This window comes from Amphiura filiformis, chromosome 20 (genome assembly GCF_039555335.1).
Source record: "Amphiura filiformis chromosome 20, Afil_fr2py, whole genome shotgun sequence".
Lineage (NCBI taxonomy): Eukaryota > Metazoa > Echinodermata > Ophiuroidea > Amphilepidida > Amphiuridae > Amphiura > Amphiura filiformis.
The window spans coordinates 20629856-20644879 of record NC_092647.1 but is presented as its reverse complement, the minus strand read 5'-3'; the positions used below and the strand labels follow the sequence as shown (position 1 = coordinate 20644879).

The 15024-nt window shown below is 35.7% G+C and overlaps 1 protein-coding gene and 1 long non-coding RNA gene across 2 annotated transcripts in view; one reads left to right on the top strand and one right to left on the bottom strand.

The window, feature by feature from the left end:
- LOC140142948 (uncharacterized) overlaps positions 1 to 15024 on the bottom strand; it is a 75626-nt gene that overhangs the window by 44965 nt on the left and 15637 nt on the right.
- On the top strand, positions 797 to 14248 carry LOC140143103 (uncharacterized). The gene is made up of 4 exons (XR_011857615.1): positions 797 to 1010; positions 8809 to 8951; positions 10175 to 10244; positions 11622 to 14248. It is a non-coding gene; the product is annotated as an uncharacterized lncRNA (long non-coding RNA).

The window sequence follows — 15024 nt, the reverse complement described above, 5'->3', positions numbered from 1 at the left end:
GGGTCCTTATTGGAATCCCAAGAAGCTATGACCCCGGTGGTGTCAAATGACAAATGTATGAGGAAAAAGTAAAAACATAATCCAAATAATTTTCCCATCTGCGGGGGTGACTCCTCATAAGACATGGGTCAATATTCCTATTTTGGGCCCTTTTTATATCTCCTTAAGGGGGTACTACACCCCTCGATAAATTTGTGTCTATTTTTGCATTTTTCTCAAAAACTAATAACACAGTGGTAACAAAAGTTATGCATATTATAGGGGCAAGAATCCAATTACTACACTGGAATTTCAGTGACCCAAGACAAGCGGTTAGTTATTTATGATAAGAAATAAAGGTACCGCTAGTATGTACCTCATTTCCTATCATATATGCTGAACCGCTTGTCTTGAGTCACTGAAATTTCAGTGTAGTAATTGGATATCTTGCCCCAATAATATACATAACTTTTGTTACCAGTGTATAATCATTTTTTGAGAAAAATGCAAACATAGTCACAAATTTACCATATGGGTGTAGTACCCCCTTAATCCCAAGAAAGTATACCCTCTCCCCACATCTCACATCTACCACAATACTGCCAAAAGGTCATGGTTCAGCTATGGTGAGGTAACCACTCTAGTTAGTTATAATTTTGACAATTTTGTTTTTTGATATAGAGAATGTACGCAGTACTCATCATTAAGGGAAGGAAATAAAATGAAAGTGAATTACACAATGTATAGCGCACAAACATTGCCCTTTGACTTTACACTCAGTCCTTATGTTTCAATGGTGTATGTATAAACAAACATATTGTGACATAGACCAAATAAACATCTTGTGACATAGGCCATCGAAACTGATTGAGAAACTTTATATTACCCAAGTCACGAGTTATCATGCAGTCACATGCTCAAGCTTTGATCAATCTCCAGCCTGCATTTAGATTGACATTGCAAAGCATTGTTGGAACTTCATCCAGTGGATCTGCACAAGCTGATATTGTCTATAGCTGTAACAATTTAAGGTAAGAATTTCTATAGACCACTTGACATCAATGTTTATCAACAAAGGCGAGGGATTGGTTTCACTGTTCAATGGCTTTCTTGTACTGTATGAAATGTGGTGGGAGATTTAAAATATGCATGCCCTGAACAAACTATGATGCACACGCACACTGCAGGGCAAAGAACAATGGAAAGTGCCCTAATGCGTGCGCATACTGTCGAGCAATGACGTCACATGTCAAGTGGTCTATAGAATTGAACTTCAAACTTTTTGGTGATCATAGGTCTTTATTTACATAAATTCGTTTTTATATATTATGTATGTATAATATGATCGTGTCCGTTTGTCTGCAATGCGCGTGCTCCACGCCGCTCAGCGGCAAGCGGCAGGGTAGTATGAAACCAGCATTACGCACATGGATTACGCATACGTTCCAGACATGACGAATTTTACGCGCTTTTGCGTAACGCGTTAACTTGCGTTCGCGTATACGCTCATGAATAGTGTGGATTCATCACCGATTAACAATGCTTGGCTCCTGTACAGAGGAATAGGAAGAGTTGTTGAATGATTCATTAAAAGTTTTGTGTTACTGTTTATATCTTTCTGTGTTACTTTTTAATATTTGAGTGACTATATGTGAGTTTTTGCCAGTTTTTGCCATTTTTGCCACTTTAAACCAGTAATAGATGAATATAATTTTGACTATTGACTGCATTGAACCATAGATGTCAAAGGCTGATCACTCACACCTGTAAGATAAGTATCTTTGAAAAGAGCGCTATTGTATTCAATCTATGTTTGCTGACATACACAGGTAATTAGTGCAATATGCTTGTAGTGCAGGGCGCTCTATTCAAAAATTGTATTCATTGCTATGGTAGTTTATCTGATTATGATGTCACTTCTACGGCGTATAAGGCCAAAATAAAAAGAGGTTTGTCTCATGTCCCCCACACGCATTAGATTTCTGATGGTGAAAATCTTCAAAAATAAAATTTTATTTACGATTTGAAGCCAAAGCGGTAATGGCATCTGGTAGTAAAAAGTTGTCGAAGTCCCCCAACAGTTTTTGCACATAAGACTAGGATGTTCTTTGCCTTCTAGGTCTTCTTTTACCATGCAATGGGGTGTAGAGAGCATATCATCTGCAGAGTTTATCTTACATACATACAAACGACGCTTAATGTAGCGCATTTCCAACAAGTGAGCAATGCGCTTTACATGCAACAAAAAAGAAAATAAATGAGAAACAAAATGACCACAGGAATCCAGAAAAAGTAAAACATATGTAATGAAAAACAACTAGTACAAGTGGGTTTCTAAAACTGGCTTTAAAGACACTAACATGCATCCTCAGGATATGTCCAAGGATATGTCAATATCCTGTATCATTTTAAAGCAAATATGTACAGGACACCATAGCCAATTGCAAATATCAATGGTGGAATCAGCACCTGCCAAGTTCCTTGGGAGGATATTTAAGGGTAGAAGAGCAGCAAAAACACCCATTTATAATCATGCTTTTATCATGTTATCTCCACCCCAAATTGTAATAAATCAAGTGCCTGCTTCTTTTACAATTTGCAAAGGTGTTTCTAGATGTTTCTAGGATATTTTCATAGTACCAGGCCATTTTACAAGCAGCGTTTGAAATAAGGCGCGTCCTTGCATCAAATACCCATGAAAGTAGGTGCGGACCTGCAAATTTCCAATGATACGGGTCCGCAGAAAATCCTAGTTTTGTTTTTCTACTTTAAAATCTGGTTCACATAATACATCCAGCTCCCTGAGTACACTTTCATTTTAGTTTCCCATCAAGTTTTCAACAAAGTTTTAAAATTTTCTACAATCTACATACTATGATCGCCGTAGCTAATACATAGCATCACATACATGTACTACATCTACGTAAATGTATCGTAAGTCCCAGTCATGATAGCCTCCACTACAGGCAGATTTCACTCCTGTGAGGACCCTTGAAATTTCAAAGGCAAGGGTCCGGGATTGGACCCTTGAAAATGTGAGGACTCTTAAAATTTCAAAGGCAAGGGTCCAGAGGACCCTGGTATTTACAATGGATTTGAATAAAATTTTCACAGAATGTGTATTTTGTTATTTGTGAAAAATGTGGAAGTAGATTTCTGAATATTTTTCTGCTTTGATGCACCGTCACATTTTTTAGGCATTATGCCGTTATCAGGTTCAGGAAAAAATTTTTAATGAAGCATTTTATAAAAAAGTCTAATTTCACACTTTATTATGCTTTTTATCTTTCATTTAAAAAAAGTTTCATCTCTAGCATCTACGGTATATTGCATCCTGGTATGGTATTATTTTGAAATCTGTTACCTATAATCCAAGATGGCTGCCAATTAAATATGCAAATTAAAAATTGCTTACATTTTTCTGATTTTCTTGTTCTCAAGTGTCATATATACACCAAGTATGAAGTTCCTAGCATGTTTAGTTTAACAAGAGCACCACGAGTGCTGTAGCTCAATTGTTATTTGAAATTTGACATTTCAATATTATATAATGTTCGGATATATGTATAACCGTTGAATAAATCAAATTGGGTTTTTTTTTAATACACCGGTATTTAATTGTGGTTATAACATTGGTTTTTTTTTAATACACCGGTATTTAATTGTGGTTATAACATTTCTTTATTTATACCAGCTTTTTATACCAGTACTCATGCAAAACCCATCATCTATTCATAAATCATCATTTCATTCACATCTTCACAAATGATACAAGCTTGGGATTTCCCAAGATTAATTATACATTAACCTTTCTCATTACATCACTTCCTGTGGGTTTTTCTCTATGGTGCAATACACTGAACATTGAGCAATACGGAAAATACTCTGATTCACTTTGTTTACAGCATTTAAGGTTTTTTACCCTAAAACATGTCGCAACACACAAACTTTTGCATGATCACTTTCAAGTTGCTTCCTCTGGTCTCATATTTCTCATGACATACTTTCAGCTTGTAAACAAAGTTTTATAATTAAATTAAATTACTGAGGGCACATCACAATGTAAAATATAAAAAAAAGGCCCATAAAAATTGAATAGCACTTATTTTGGATGTAAAATTCTCACAAAATGCTTTTGAGTGATTACAAAAATAATTAAATACTTTTAATTCGGGGGCTATGTGGAAATTTTTTATTGTATTTCTTGTGCAATGACATACACCAGGCACAAAAAGAAACTCGTCAGTTAAATTCATCCTTGCTGTTCAATAACTTGATAATTTTGGATTATTCTGAAATATACATTTTGTTAAGGTGGCTGTGTACTCTCAGACATGCATGTAGTAAAAGTGCAATAACTTTGTAATTATTCGCATAAAACATATAAAAGTATACATTTTTATGAAGGCAAGACATCAATAAATCTTAATATAAATACAGATTTGGGGTAAAAACAACAATTTTGAAGAAAATCACAAAAAAGTGAGTTTTTGGCAATATTTGTTAGGTACATCATAACAAAAAACACTCTTTCCAAAATATTTTATTTTGTTTTAGCTCAATCTTGAGGCTCCATTCCAAAAGCGGTTTTTTATTTTTTGATATTGGCCTTATTTTTTGAGATATTGACCATATAAGGCATCAAAATGAACTTTTAAAATTCAAAAACGCCTATTTGCCCAAAATGATGCCCAAAATCGGAAATAGACCAAAATATAAAAAAATGAGAAAACCGTTTCTTGAGTCGATCATGCTTTTTACGATGATCATATTTGCTTACCTATAGATGCTGTATTTATTGAGTTATCGTAGTACCTAAATCGTCATTTTACCGAGAAAATGAACATTGAAATAATGGCGTTGAAGTTTAAAGTGGTCACATTTTGCACTTTCATCGAATCTCACAGGAGAATGCGACAGTTTTCGTTTTTGTAACTTATATTACGTGAACATCGGGTAAATCCACAGCCCCTTGAGAAGTTTGAGCGAAATCCATTCATAACTTGACATTTAAATCGGGGAAAGAACTTGAAAAACCCACATTTTATCAGCTAAACGGAGCCATTTGACCACTAGGTTTTTGTGAAATCAGTGCTTCCGTGGTGTTTCCATAAGATGCGCCGCGCATGCAGATAAGCGTCAGCGTATCGTCAGCGTATTTGTGCGTTAACAAATTGCGCGACACGCAACGCGATGAGTTGTTGTTGGCGTGTACCTTGCTGGTACAACAAAGATTTTCTTTCCTTTTCAATTTCAAACACGAGTGGAATAGTGAAATAAAATCCTTAAAATATTGCAGTTGGAGTTTACAAATCTGGATTTTCATTCCTTGTATTTATAAAAAACATAACAAGGTACAAACATATCATAAAAACTCAATTTTGAGAAAGAAACAATGGCTAGAGTACACAGCCGCGTTAATTGGACTTTTCTTTCTCATTTGACACCCTGTTCGTGAACATTGAATAAGAATTGATCAAGTTATGCGCCTCCAAACTCTCAAACCCCAAAATGAAAAGTTGCAATTTTAACGATTCAATTGCGCCTGTTACAGTGTGCTTTATTGATTGGCCCGTGGTGCGTGTGTGCAATACAACGATGCGTTCCCATTGAAAGTCGTTGAAAATGCGACTTTTGATTTTGGGGTTTGAGGCTTTGGAGGAGCATATCTTGGTCAATTCTTGTTCGTTTTTCACGAACAAGGTGTCAAATAAGAAAGCACAGTCCAATTAACAAAATGTATATTTCAGAATAATCCAAAATTATCAAGTTATAGAACAGCAAGGATGAATATAACTGACGAGTTTCTTTTTGTGCCTGGTGTATAGGTCCTTTCACAATAAAATATCCATCTGAAACAAAGGTGGCCTTATAATTAGGAACAACAGCATAGCCAGCATTTTAGTGTGCAGGGGTAAAGCCAAACTCTGTCCCCATTTGTCAATTTTTTTTTCAGGTATAAACTGACAGGAATATTAGCAGTAATAAATATTTGTCTTTATAGGCATGTCCACACAGGAATTTTTGCTTGAGTAAAGCGGTTCTCGGACAAAAACTTTGGGGGAAATGTACCATGTGAAAGCTCTCAAGGATTCCAATTACTAAGTTTACCCCAAATTTATCTGTGTCTGTTAATTAGTTGAATAAATGTAGGCCTTCAAGACATCCAAAGCGGTTCTTGGACAAAAACTGGGGGGGGGGGTATTTACTATGTGAACGCTCTCAAGGATTCCAATTACTAAGTTTATCCCAAATTTATCTGTGTCTGTTAATTAGTTGAATAAATGTAGGCCTTCAAGACATCCAAATTGCACCTGCATTGCTGAAAAGCTACCCAATTTTTTTCTTAACCATCTGTTTCTGTGGGACAGGAAATTGTGGAAAATCTTCAAAAGTTACCCATTTGGGCTACCAAACCATGGATTTAGCAACCCTGATTACTTTGTCCTTGTCAAGCACTTGAACTAATTCAATAAGCAAACACTCTACTGTTGACAATAGGTTTTAGTTAATTATGCATTTGAGAGCTTTAGAATTCTACAATCTCACATAGAAAATACTACTATGTAAAACTATCCTCACAAATATCTCAGAGATCTCTGCAAAAATACACATGCTCCAAATCTAAACCTCCATAAAACACAGTAACATTATTGGCAAAGCTAAAATGTAAACATGTAACAGATGACTTATATTGCTTTTAACACCTAAGTTAAACCTGGTGTAGCATGTAAGAAATCTAGGAATGAGATTATTCTTGTGAAACTGCACAATTTTTTGTGACAAATTGCTCGAAATAGAACACTTCCTGTCCATTTTTTCCCAGCAAAATAAGTAACTTTCATGAACAAACTTGCAAAGATTGCCACCTCAAATTACCAGCTCCATTACTCAAACGATGTAGCAAGAGAAAGTAAAAAACCATTGCAAATCTGGACCACGACAATAGGTCAAATTGGCTTGCCAATTGACCATTATTTTTGGTGTACTTCTTCCCTTTAAACAAACTAGAATTTTACTGTCAGTGAATCATGTTTATCAACTCTTCCTATACCTTTATACAGGAGCCAACCATTGTTAACCCGTGAAGAATCCACACTTATATAGCGTTTATGCGAATGCAAGTTAATGGAAGCATGTATAAGTGTTGCACGTTAGCACATAAAATTGGCCATGCCTGGAACTTGTGTGCACTACATGTTGTTTTCATTATTTTGGAGGGAGCGGCTAAACATTGCCCTTTTTATTCTGTAGGCATTTTGACTGCAAATTTTTGTTTTGTTTACACCACATTTGCTGGCGTTAACAGCATACCGAATGTGCCTTGACTGCGTTGGACATACACGCAGAGTTGCGCCGCGTCATGCAAGTGAATCGCACGAGTAATCACAATATTTCGCATTCGCGCATATCTGACTCATTATTTCCCGCCAATTTACGAAACTGTCTTGAGCAATGTGACTTTTTAGAGTTGAAAAGAATGAAATAAATCAAGAAAATATATACGAGTAAATATTAGGAAGTTGTATTTTATCAGTTTCAAGTGAAAGAAAACATCTTAGTGTTCATAAGTATCAAAAAATCTCAAATTTGGGCGTGGATGAAGGTGTCTTCCATTACTCTGGCCTTAATACACTACAAGCTGTATCAAAATGATTGGTACCCATCAGTTTTCATTGACAATAGATAACCTAACACATCAAAATTCAACATAAGATCCAAATAATTTGTACATCAATTGTAAGACAAGTCATAAACTAAGACAAGTCATAAACTATACATTCTGGACATTTCAAGAGTATCCAATGTTGTATTTGGAAGAGGCTTTTCAATAAATATAAAAATTGATGGGTATCATTTTGATACACCCTGTAATCTGGTGCAAGTCTTAACTGCTCCCTGATAACGTTGCTGTTCTGGCAAAACCTCGTAACTCCAATGGCTATGTGTTAAACATGTACAAATATAATATATTGTATTGTACATTTTGGGCCTTTCTTACGTAGTATAGGCCTTAACGATGTAAAAAATAACCAAAATGACTTTGTTAAGCGCCCTGGGCGGTTAATGGAACAAATAGAGTATGACAGTATTAATGTGGGCCTATGTGTGTAATATACGGTCCACAACTTATAAGTTCCCCCCTAATTCTTTTTAGAATAAGTCAAAAAATGTTTTACGAAATGTAAAAATGTAAAAAGATCTGTATAGCCCTATTTGTTTTACACATATGGACCAATTGATAGCGTAACAAGTCATTGCGTTCAGTCACAATGGTTAATTGTGTGAGAAAAGAGGCCATTTTAAAAGTTGCACCTGAATCCATAGCAGTCAGTGTTTCTTTAACAAACACATGAATAGACCTGGCCTACTGTATTGTTTGAGAGCTGACTCCTATGGACTCAGATGCAACTTAGATGAACCATTGTGACTGAACGCAATGACGTGTGACGCTATAATTTGGTCCATATGTGTAAAACAAATACGGCTACTCATACCAATTTACAGGTCAAATATTTTTCGATTTATTTTAAAAAGTATTTAGGAGGAACTTATAAGTTGTGGACCCTATATGTATGCAAGATGTCAATATTGTGGAAAGCTTGACTCCAACTCATCTTGCCTAAATTGTCATCTCAATGATGAATGATTGATAATATCACATTTTTTTTTCAGCAACATATAGACAATACAGTTAAAGAAAAAAAATGTGACCACTGAATAATAATAAAAATTCTGTTTAAAAAAGAATGTAGACTTGCAAGGTAATTTCTGAGTACAGGGTATTATAAAGATGCACATGTTTTTTTTTGTTTGTTTTTTTGTAAGCCTAAAATCAAGATGCCAGTTGAACTTGGCGCTTTTGCTGTTTCTACTCCCGTTGGCTGTTCTATATCATGTTCAGGACTTGTAGGAGTAGGAGTTTGTCTAGTGGTTGGGCTGATTGTCTTGATTTTTGGAAAAGACTATATGTACGTATACTTTACTCTTCAATCTTTCTGCTTAAAGCTTGCTTTTTATCTCGCCTGAACTATGTTCAGATTGAGACTTAGTAAACACTTTTCTATCTGTCTGTCCGTCCGTGTGTGTGTGTGGGGGGGGGGGTGTGGGGGGTGTGTCTGTCAGGAGCTCTAACTGGGGATCCGTACGACCTACGGTGACACTATTTGGTGGGAGGAAGGATATTCCATTCTGCTCTGTGCCTGTATGTTTTTCAGTGAAAAATATGCTAATTAAAGTAGCTACTTTGCATAATTTATGCAAAAATCATCCCAATTGATAGCAGAGTTTGTGAACAAATTATCTCAAGATCCGTCAGGCGTATGGTAGCGAAACCAGGTGGAAAGAACCATCGACTCCTGCTGATCACCCGATTAGTTTTTCGATGAAAGCGCACACATTTAGTAATTAATTTGCATGATTTATGCGGACATCATCTTCAACTAGAAATACAAGGTTCGTTATTAAGTTGGGCCCCACACAAAGGTGTGTAAATAACAAAGGTTCGTAAATATAAACAATATATAGGCAAACATGACACAAAACTATACAGCACATCACACCACCATATCAGCAAACCAAGTTTGAAGTTGATCAGTTATTGCGTTTAAGCTGCAGACTGAGTGGATTAATGAAAATGTAGGCAAAATATGCAAAACAGCTCATTAATATTCATAAATATGCAAATAACATGACACAAAACTATACAGCACATCACGCCACCATATTTTCGAACTAGGGTGCCATTTTATTTTTATCCCACAATGATCGGTAGATATTGCTGTTTGAAAAATGACTTTTTAGCTGACATATAAAATAGCATATTTTCATAATCAAACCCCAGTTCTGCTGCATGCAGTACTCAAATGAATGTATTTGGGGGGGGGATTTTTTATGGAGGAGGTGAAACTTTATTTTGACTAGTGATTGATAAGCAAGTTTTGAAATGCTGCTTTTGAAAGTGAAACCCTGATGATGGACATTTTTTGATGCACCCAGGTAAAGTGACTGACATTGACAAACCTATGGCCCACCCATAATGCACCTTTTCTAGGGGTCTTATAGTGTACGTGTCATATACAAGTGACAGGTGCATTAATAAAATCTATTTGTGTATTGTCTTGTCTACAAAATCATCCGCATCCAATTTATTTAATGTTATTCATAGCTTATTCCTTTATTTCCAAACCTGCAGAGTTGAGAAAATAGAAAATGGCATAGCATATCTCAGGAAAATGGATTAGCATATCTCACAAAAAGGAATGGTAAGAAAAATATTACTTTCCTGAAGGTTTAAGGTAGTAATACTAGTACACATGTTATTTTAATATATGGTAACCATAGCTTAAATCTATCAACCCAAGAAAATCCAATGGAACATAAGTATCGCATAATGTACTCCTCCTCCTTATGCCAATGCAATGGCATAATACCTCCTCCTATACATACATGTATAGCATGTCCTAGGCCAATGCCTGCATACATGGGATTTCTCATTAATTATCTCCCACATGGTCAATTTGACTGGACCAAGAACCTAAAAGGTCAGACCAGGTCTATACATGTACATGTGCCCCATTCTTCAATATGGGGGCTGATTTTCTTGTTGGTTTAATTTGAAACAGATACAGAAGGCAATTCCAAAACATAAACCAACATTTATGAGGATCCACCGAAGCAGTTCAGAAATAAATGAGATTATATGTTGTGTACAGTATCCCATCATCACCATAGCTCAACATGTACTGCCAATTGAAGTTTTCTCCGGGATCTCCAGTTTCCTCCTGCAAAAATTGGTGATTAGTTGTTTGGTTATCAGAAACTTCCTTCCCAATGGAATTTTAGTGCAATTGATTTCAGTTTCTGTTTACATGCACTACAATCGTGCAAATCATGTTAAAAGTTGTAATATTTGGCAGATAAATAGTACTTATAGTGCTAATTAGTCGAGGCTACCCCATGGAGGCATTTTAACAGTACCCTCATTCTACTAGAAAAAGGTCATGACCTTTGCACAGAGGGTCAAGTTCAAAACTCACACCATCCTGATCCACTGGTAATAAGGATTCAGAAAAAGTATTCTTTGACCTATCTATGGTGTATGGTTATGGAGGTATGGGAAAAAGAATAACATTGTGACATCATATAAGCCCAATTTTGCTCCACCCAATTACAATTTAAGTGTGGATAGGTTTGCGCTGGGTTCAGCTGCAAGCAGCCTATGAGATCTGATTATGATGATTCACCATAGCAGCAAAGTTATGGCGCTTTTAATCCTCCGAGATCTGGAAAAAGCCACTAAATAAATCCAAAATTTATTTGATTTTTTTTTTTTTTAAACAAACAACAACAACAACAACAACAACAACAACAACAACAACAACAACAACAACAAACACAAACAAAGGCTGCACACAAAATTTGAAAAGTGTATACCTATTTTCACCGGATTGTTCTTAATAGTTTTAAAATGTTAGTAAATGGAGACGTTGGAGACATGGCTGGGTCTCAAAGCAACACTTTTATTCTCTAAATATTAGTCTTTTGGCGGTGTCTGGTGACTGGAATCTAATTTGAAAACAATCTGTCTTCTATCACTCACAAATGATGCAAATGCCTACTTTTCCTTTTTTTCTTCACAGGATTGGGCAGCAAAGCAAAGGATGATTAAATAGAATATGTGCCGTTAAATTTCACCGATAACATAGATAGTACTCATGAAAGATGGAAAGGGACACCGACACCGTTCTGGATTAACAAGAGGGAAAGTCAAACATGATTGCCATTTTTGCCATTTAAAATCACCCTACAGAACTTTGAAAATGAGAAATATCAGTCCTTTACTCAGACTTTAAACTTAATTTACCGTATTCATTCCAATAAGCACCCAGGGCGCTTAACAAAGTCATTTTGGGTGGGCGCTTATTTTTTACCTGTTTTACCTAATTTTTTCGTAAGGGGCATTTATTAGAGGGTCTAGTACCCGGTACCGTAGCCTTTCTGATGCAGAAAATGTATTGCAAGTTTACACAGGACTTCCAGCTATTTCACTGTATCAACGCCTTTCTGGCACTTCAACATTAATGGTACCCTTCATGCCCTTTAGCGAATTGAAAATACCGTAGGTGGGCGCTTATTGGGGCATGGGCGCTTATTGGAACAAATACGGTAACTGTTTCTGGGCAAGGGGAGAAAGATACAAAAAGTGAAAAATGTATAGTTGGTGACCGTACATCATTCTAAAACAAAACTGATGGGTTCCAGCTAATGTGATAAAGTAATTTAATACATAAAAGCCTAATTACAATTTCAGTTATAGAAGTTCACATAATTTGCAAATTAGTTTATTAATTCATCAATAAACACTGCTGGGACTCATTCCACAGTTTTGGGACAAATGTAAGTCAGGTGAGTAGCCAAAACTGTGTCCTCTCTCTTGAACAAGAAGCAAGTCACATGCTGTTTAATATTATATCAAAAGTCCCTGGCATGAGAGAGTGAGGAAAAAGTGTTGGTTACTTACAGTACATACCCTCATCCCAAAACCGTGGAATGTCCCCTCAGTAGACTTAAAGCCATATTATAACATTTGCTGAGGAGAACGCCCTCAAAAAAAATTATGTTTTTTACATGATTGTAATATACCTTATTAAACAAAGATACTCTGCAAAAATCAAGACTTTAGGTGCTGTAGTTTTGTCAAAATCCGAGATTTTGAATAAAACGCAGGAACTGTTGTTTATTATTATGATGGAAATATTAGTCGAACACGTATGCGATAACAGAGTACGTACACGGCGTGCGGGATATACATACACACACACACATCAGAGGGTCATACCATATTACAACCGCTGGAGTAACTTGTACTGGCGCTAGTAGTAAATTCCAAATTTCTTTGCTTTACCTCACTTGTTCTGCTCAAAATTAAACGGGACATATCTAACAGTAAAAGCTAACATTTTATGGAAAATAAATACTAATCTATTTTTACAGAAATGTTATAATATGGCTTTAAGGAAGAGAGGGGACACCTTCTGTCTACAAGAGTTGTCTCATCAGTAAATCAACATTAAGGTGTTAATCATAATTAGAACATTCCCCTTGCTTCTTTGAGATAAGGTTCAAAACTTTACCATGGTCTAGTCACCAAAAGTAAGCAGCAAGAATTAAAATAGTAGTATAACATTCACTTCAAAAAGAAATAAAGAAAATAACGAAACAAATAAATATTGCTTGAATTATGGCACATCCAGTATGCAATGCTGCCCATGACAGAAACCTTTGGATAATGATTTGAGAATAGCTGCTGTGTAGTCAACTAGTACATGTAATATTATTAGAAGTAGTAGCATGAATGCATATTTAAAGTTTCCTTTCTATTTTGTATCATCAGTCTAATTATAATCAGGCATGCAATCAATTTATTTTAAATTTTACATTCAGAATTCAGTTCACACCATTAAGCCTCCAGCATACTTTCCTGCCGCTTGCCGCTGCGGCAAGCGGCAGAGCGTTTCAACCAATGACAAGCCTTTATTGTGTCCGTTTGTCTGCAATGAGCGTGCGCCACGCCGCTCAGCGGCAAGCGGCAGAGTAGTATGAAACCAGCATAAGAGTCTTAACATGTTAAAATTCAGCATATATCTGTACAATCAATACCATTTACACTTCATGACCTGTATCAACCTACGAAAGTTAAAAACTAATACACTTTGAATTTATAGAACACATTTTATCAACTTTTTGTCTATGTTCATAAAATTTACAGGCATGAAATGAATATTTTTAATTTTGACAAATAAAAAACATTGACTTTTTTTACTAGCCTAACCAATGTTGTGCGCAAATGGGGGCAAATGCCCCCCACTTTTGTTGGTCCTTCGGGGGAAAACGCTAAAACCGCACCTTACACACCTAAATCAGACTCCATTCGGGGGAACTGAACAACCTGACCCCCCACACTTTCAATGTGCTGCCCACGCCACTGAGCCTAACCCTAGTCCAAATTCTAAAACCTAAACACTAATCCAAATCTCTTAGGGTGGCAACAGTTATTCTAAATTGGTGCAGAGTTATGACCTAATGGTGCTACATATTCATGCATTCCACACAGGTGATCAAAGTGTTGACATCCATGACTAATAATCTGAGCTGAAAAAAACTGCTGTAAACAATAGTGGTTAGGCAAAAAAGTGTCTCAGAGCTACTGCATTTGACTCAAAGAAATTGTCAAATTCATTTTTTATCCCTTTATTCCCTAATTGTTTATTTAAAAATATTGGTAAAAAATGTCTTTGTTGGAAGAACTATTTGATAACATTATTTCATTATGTGCATAAAAAAATATCAATGTAACTTTTAACAATTTTGTGAATACCAAGCTTATATGTTGACAGAGTTTGAGTTGGCAAAGAAAAAAATGGGAGGGCGCATTTCATTTTGGCTCTGATACTTATGTTTTTTTTGCCTTACCAGTTGTGCAAATGATTGATGGTTCACACATTTTCATTTAAAATTAACTGTCTTCTTGGTGTTGGATTAGGAACTGAACATTATTGTAAAACATAATATAGATTTGTATGTAGTCGTAAATGTTAAAACTGAGAGCAAATAGAGACTACTATACTACCCAAGTATACTTGGACAATTGGATCGAAACAACAGCAACTATTTACAGCACCTGAGGCCTTGCATACCTATACTACTGTTGCGTAATAATTATTAGGTAGTATTGAAGTCTACATTTCTTTCAGTTTAAAAATAAATCAATTCAAACATCAATAAAGATTGTAAAATCATAGCTCAATGATCATAGTATGTGATATAATCAAGCAAATTGAGTTGGATGTCTAGAACAGATATAGCCGACACAAATACTATTATCTGTTTCAATTCCAGTGACACCTCATGCGTATTTTCCTTGGTAGGATTAGGCCTATGTTGACGGGGGGAATGAAAACTAGCACTACAACCCTGTTATATTGATTTTTCAAAGTAAAATGCTAATACATATTTCAATTCAGGAGAATTCAAGGTCCAGGG